Source organism: Pantherophis guttatus, chromosome 7, assembly GCF_059756535.1.
Source record: "Pantherophis guttatus breed Tessera chromosome 7, ASM5975653v1, whole genome shotgun sequence".
Taxonomy (NCBI): Eukaryota; Metazoa; Chordata; class Lepidosauria; order Squamata; family Colubridae; genus Pantherophis; species Pantherophis guttatus.
The window spans coordinates 61134787-61141144 of NC_142069.1; positions in this window are offsets into that span (position 1 = coordinate 61134787).

A 6358-nucleotide genomic window follows, 5' to 3' on the forward strand; every position below is an offset into this window, starting at 1 on the left:
AATCAATTAAGTAAGTGGAAACGCTGCGAAAAGGGCAATCAGATAATAAGGCAAGCCAAGACACAGCCTGGAGATGGTAAATCTCCTTTACAATTCAATGGCAGTAAATGAGACAAAATGGCTTCCAGGCTATAATGTGGAGCTCTGTGACTAGAGGGACACAATGTAGGGAGCGCAAACACTCCTCCAGCTACCACAATATATTTAAGGTGAGGTAAGGGATTGACCAAATAAGGAAGGGGGCGCGATGCTCCACGATCCCTTCAGTCAGGGGAAGGTTTTTAAAATTAATATAGAAGGGGAAGAGGGAATTCCTTTTCACCCCCACCCCCCAGCAACCCAGCAATGCTGGTTGCTGAGGTAAAAAGGGACAAAGAATTAGTCACACTCACGAAAGAATAGTCCAAGAGAAATCCGAGTCAAACTTTGATATCAACCATCTGAAAAAGAGAAATAGGAAAATTAGTAAAAGTGTCAGAGACAGAAAACCACACGACTGTCCAGTCTGAAGGACTGAGCCAAAAGCTGGGATCCCTGGCAACAGAGGCGGGACTTGTCAAATTTTACAGGCTCAGTCCTCCAATCTGATCGTATGAGTCACTACCCAAGCATGGCTGCTGTCTCCACCCTCAATGGAGAAAGAAATAGACAAAATAGAAGTAGAATTAAAATGTATAGTAAAAATGTATAGAGTGTATTTGAATTGGAATGTTATGATATGTAAATGGTCGCAGTTATGCATAAGATATGAGTAAGATTTGTTTATTTGCAAAAATATTAATTAAAAAAAAAGTTCAGTTTTTTGCACTGTTTCTTTGCCAGTTTAAATGACAAATTATATTTCTTTCTCTCATTTTCTGCCCTGTGCTTCTTCTCTCTGGTTTCTGATGAGTATTTCCAGCATAAGAATATTTCTGATAATTAGCTCCCACTAAGAAAAAATTTGTAATATAAAGTAACCAACTCTGCAAAAAGAGATCACTCAAGCACAGTAGGAATATTTAATATACAGGTAGTCCTCATGACCACAATTGAGCCCAAAATTTCTGTTGCTGGGTGAAACATTTGTTTAAGTGAGTTTGCCCATTTTATGATCTTTCTTGCCACGGTTGTTAAGTGAATCACTGTAGTTAAATTAGTCAAACTGTTGTTAAGTGAGTCTGGCTTCCCCATTGACTTGCCTTGTCAGATGGTCGCAATCACATGATCCCAGGACGCCGCAACCATCATAAATATGAGTCAATTGCCAAGCATCCAAATGCTCATGAGGATGCTACAATAGTCGTAAGTATGAAAATTGACCATAAGTCACTTTTTTCAGTGCTGTTGTAACTTTGAACAGTCACTAAATGAACTGTTGTAAGTCGAGGACTTACCTATATTACCATTTACATGAAATTCCCTAGTCTAGATGTTATCGTATTTATTAATAGATGTTGCAAGGATGTATACAGAAGACTAGATTGTCAATTCTGAAAACGTATACTTAACAAAGCAAAACACATACTGCCCTTCATTCTATGGCCATCCTTTCAAAGGGTGAAATATATCTCTATTGCCTGAGAAAGCCATTTGAAAAAATAAATAAAAAGGCATACCAAATTGAATATTATGGCACAAATCTAGAGTCATGCTTCAGTCTCAATGAAATACTAGTGCAGCAATGGCGAACCTTTTCGGTACTGAGTGCTGAAAAGAGAGCACTTCATGTGTGTGCGCTTGTCAGGGCCATGACCAGGAAGAAGAGCTGCCCAGGGGGCATGCGCTCCCTGGATAAGGCACTTCTGGTTTCCGGCGCGCAAGCCAGCAAGTCTTCCAGTTACTGCCGCACATGCCGATCAGCTAGCCGGCGTGCACGCTCATGCTGAAAATGTAAGACCAGCTCTTCCGGTTTCTGGCACTGCCACACGCACAAAGGCCAGCTGATCATCAAGTGCATATACGCGCCACAAACCCAGAAGAGGAACAGGTAACAACGCATCTGCTAGGCAACATGTCTCCGGGTACCACTTCAGGCACACGTGTCATAGGTTCGCCATCACGGTACTAGTGTATTCATTGTAACAGGCTGAAAATCCTTTATAAAAACCAAAGCACTTTGCTATAACAACACTATAAGAAGCCAAATGACTTGCTGGTTGCACATCAACCAGCTAAATTGGAAAAAGAGAAAGGTTAGCAGTTCCCTAAATTTTTTTTTTGTTCTTATTTCCCTGCCCTTGTAAATAATGTGAGGGAATAAATTTATACTATATTGGTTAAAATTTCTCCATTTGTGGGTGGGAGACTGAAATCTTTTGAACCTAAAACCCTTTCTCAACTGCCATTTAGTGACAACTAATCAACATCAAAAGCTTGTACTGGATTTTCCATGTTCAAGTTGAAGCTTTATCGCTGTCATTTGATTGATCTGCTTTTTTAAGTTAAAACCTGGAAGAGAGGTTGCTCAGATAAGTTACCTCTTCCTATTTACTCTTACAAGTTGTGAGATAACAAACTTCCAGCTCTAACCCCAATCAGATAATAATTTCCTTTTTTGGTTGTATTTAATATGTTTAATATCTAACCTTCCTTTTCTGATGCCTAAACTAAGCAACTTTGAGGATGGAGGGGAAAGAGCGATTGCAGAGCTATCAAACTTGCCCAACAAAACCAGCTTCTTTGGGTGATTCTAACTCCTTTGGTTCAAGAGACTGTCCTTACATCCTTGCCATTTGGATTCACTTGACAGATTAAGGACGGACCATTGCCACTGTGAGTACATTCAGGGACAATTTCTTAATATTTTTTTTTCCTGGAATCTCCTTTGGTATTCTGGGTTTTTAGAATCCATCCTGCAAAAACTAAAGAGAGAGGCAGAGCTGACGTCATGGCGAAAATGGTGAGCTTTCATGGGGCTCCGTACTAAGCTGCCATATTCTACCTACCAGGAAGTCTAATTGGATTCAATTGGACTCAAGCTGTCTTGGAGAGGTGGCAGGGATAGAAGGGGAACTTCCATTGATCACAGGGAATCCGCAAACTCCCTGTTCGATCTGGGAAATCTCCTCATCCTGATAGAGGAAGAGACGGCCATTAAATTGGCCGGACCGAGGCTATGACAGCTCCGATGAAAGAGCAATAAAAGAAACAAGTGGGTAATAGCGTGCAAGATCTGGGTGAGATACTTTCAATTTCCAACTTCTGTTTGAGAAATTTGCCCCAGAAACTAACTTTTTCTTGGAAATGAGACTCTAAAACAGAGGAGGTGGTTTTTTTAAATCACTCCTTAAGAATGGCAGTGACTAATTTCACAAGCTGTGGACAGAACTGAACGAAGGAGAAGGGAGTGCTTTGTGAAAAATAGACCTTTAAGTGGCTGGAGTTCCAGGTAGTTTATTTGTGGATATTTTGCCTCCTTTATGGACCATATTTAAGAAACTTTTTGATATATTGTGTATATCATAATCCTGGAAAACGAAGTTTGCAGGAGTGAAAGTTTGAAATGGAAATCAGCTGAAAGTGGAGAAATAGAGTAAGAATGCCATCTACTGATGGAACTTGTCACTCAGAGGAGAAGACCTTGAACTCCTGAACTGTCTGATGAAATATGAATTGTTTGGGCTTCTTGGAACTGAACTGAACTGATAAATTTAATTGGGTACTGTTTTGTAGAATTAACACCTGCAAACTGTTTATACTGGACATTTGGAAACTGGGAAGATGTAGAAATTTGTGCTTGAGATTATTTGACTCTCTGGATTACAAATACATTGGGCAGCGTGAAATCTGGATTCAATTTGAAGTTAAGTGGCGGTTTTCTGAGTGGCTGAACAGGGATGACTTGCAACTATTGAGATTTTGTGGGCCCTGTGGATTACAAATATTATTTCCCATAAGACGAATAAGTGAATTAAGAAGAATATTGAAGAGATTGTCTGGACAATTTAGATACAATCTTTGTAGAGCCTAAAGTTAAAATCAAAGTTAAAAGACAGGGAAAGTGGTTGAGGATTAAAGTGGGGGGGGATTATTGGCTAATATTAAAAAGGGGAGTGGAAGACTTGGAGAATTTTGAATGGTGGTGGAGCACTTTGTCCAAAGTTATTGGTATATTGATATAGTTCAAAATGTCAACTTCAAACCTATCTAAATTAGGGGGAAAATTGCATCTGCATCATCATCCCCTCCGTCATCAACAACGTCAAGCCCTTCAAGCCAAAGGTCGATAGAAAGTTTAATTCAGCAGGAAAAAATGAATACAATTCAGAAAGATATGCAAGGAATGTTCCAATCGTTACAAGAGGCCATAACTAAGAACCATATTGAAATGAAGACCAAAATGGGTGAGATGAGGACTGAGAGATCAAGGGAAAAATACAAAGCATGGATGAAAAATTGGGGACTTTTCAGCAAATGCTAGCAAAAAATGAAGAAAAGATTAAAACAATTGAAGAGAAGTCAGAACAGAGAAAAAATTAGAGGAAATGAATTAGAGACTAACACAGGCCAACAGAGAATCGGAAGGAACTGTAATCCAGTTGCAAATGGAAAGGCTGAATATTTCCTGAGATTCCAGAATATCGAGAAAGAAAAAAAGGAAAATCTAGCTGAGCTGATGGTACAATTACTAGCTCAAACATTAGACAACAACACAAAAGATAAGGGCCAAGATAGATGAAGTGTTCAGAATCCACACTAGCTATGCTAGAAAGAAGAAACTCCCAAGGGAGGTCTATATAAGATTCATGAAAAAAATCAATAAGAGCAGAAATTCTCAAAAAAGTAAGTGAGGGACCCCTAAAATATAAAGGGAGAGAGATCGTGGTTTTAAAACAAGTGCCTAGAAGAGTCAGAGATCTGCAGAAACAATACCAATTCCTGACATGCCAGTTGATTAATTTTAAGTATATGTTAGATGGCTGATACCTGAGGGAATCTTGGTTACTTGGAATGACAAAAAACATAGACTGGATTCTCTAGATAGTGCTTATGAATTCTATGATTATTACTTCAATTCACAGGAGCAACAAATAAGAGAGGAAGCAGAAAATAGAGGACATGAGGAATTAATGACAGGTGAAACCACAACTAAGCAACAAGAAGAAAGTGAAATTGAATAAAAGAGATGAGCAGAACAAGAAGGAGTAAGAGTAAAGGAGCAGAGAGAAACAAGAACAACCAGAATGGCAAAACCCATCTACAAGTGAAACAATGGAAGAAGAAACAAGCCTACTATTGATTAATATAAATGTATTAAATTTTCCAATGAAAAGGAGAATAATTTTTACCAAATTGCAAAAAAAGTATTTAGACATAATTTGCCTGCAAGAAGCACACATTAAAAGACAACACAGCAAACTTTTAGAATACCCCAAAATGGGGAAAGTATATTCTTCATTGGCACAACAAAAGAAAAGGGGGGTTGGTTTTATATATTAAAGAAACAATAAAAGCCAAACTAATATATGCAGATGAAGAAGGGAGAATATTAATGGTGGAAGTAATAATAAATCACAAACAGGTACTTTTGACAGCAATATATGCACCAACTAATAGGCAAGAAGAATTTTATGGGAAACCCTCATGAGAAAATTGCAGATTTGGAATATGAAAATATTTGTGTAATAAGAGACCTTAATGCAATTACAGATGTAAAGCTTGATTACAGAAGTAGCAAAACAAACAAAAAGGCAAGGAAAACTTTACTAAAGACTTTCTTTAAATTAGTGGATGAAATGAGCTTTCAAGACATATGGAGAGAAAGAAATCCCAAGAAAAACCTATATACATATTATTTGAATAGACATCAATGTTGGTCAAGAATAGACATGGCATGGATATCATCAGAATTAAGTAGTAATGTAGAAGAAATAGAAATAGAATCGAATATTTGGGCAGACCACAACCCAGTTAGGAACAAATGGAAAGGATACAAAAAGAAAGTGAGATGGATGTTGAATCAATCTATACTAAAAGACAAAGAATTCATACAAACTACAGAAAAGGGGTGTTGGTCCTACCTGAGACGTATCTTGTTGGGTGGAGACAGCAGCCAGGATGGGTGATGCACTTGTCTGTCCTGATTGGTGGACTGAGTCTGTCAAAGTTGTCAAGTTCCGCCCTTGTTGCTAGGGGCCTTCCAGCTTTTGGCGAAGACGTAGAAATAGATTCAGCATGTGGGATACAAACAAAGAAAGGTAGATAAAATAGAGACCAGACTGATAACAAGGAGGGTCTGGCTGCTACCTCCACCCAACAAGAAGGTGCATCTCAGGTAGGACCAATGCCCCTTCTCCATTGTGGGTGGAGACAGCAGCCAGGATGGGACATACCCAAGTTCACTGTCCCTAAGTCATGGGGGGACCAGTCTGATCCA